Below are 434 nucleotides of genomic sequence, written 5' to 3' on the forward strand. Positions count from 1 at the left end.
GTTAAGTAAAATGTTATAATATAATATATCTGGGTTGCCAATATTGGTTGCCTGGCTGGAGTAAGATACATAAATATATATATATATATATATATATATATACAGTTTCCATTTCCACTCCCTAGTTTTTGTCACGTCTTGCTTTTGGATTTATTATAAAATGACTATTATACTTTTTTTTTTTTTTTTACTTTTACTGTACTAAAGTATGAATAAAAAAAGTTAATTAATAATGGTATAATAATGGAATAATAATGCATTAAGTAATTTATCTTTAACTGGTAGGTCGCTGCTAAATATATTCAGCCAACACAGACTTGTCGCTGCTGTAGGATTGGTATTCTGAATTTACTCTGCATTACTTAATGCACAGCTCTATTTTGACATCGGCTTTTCAGATAGTTCATTCCGTCCATTGCTACAATATTTATCAC

This window comes from Sinocyclocheilus rhinocerous, unplaced genomic scaffold, assembly GCF_001515625.1.
Source record: "Sinocyclocheilus rhinocerous isolate Xijiao unplaced genomic scaffold, SAMN03320098_v1.1 scaffold36, whole genome shotgun sequence".
Taxonomy (NCBI): Eukaryota; Metazoa; Chordata; class Actinopteri; order Cypriniformes; family Cyprinidae; genus Sinocyclocheilus; species Sinocyclocheilus rhinocerous.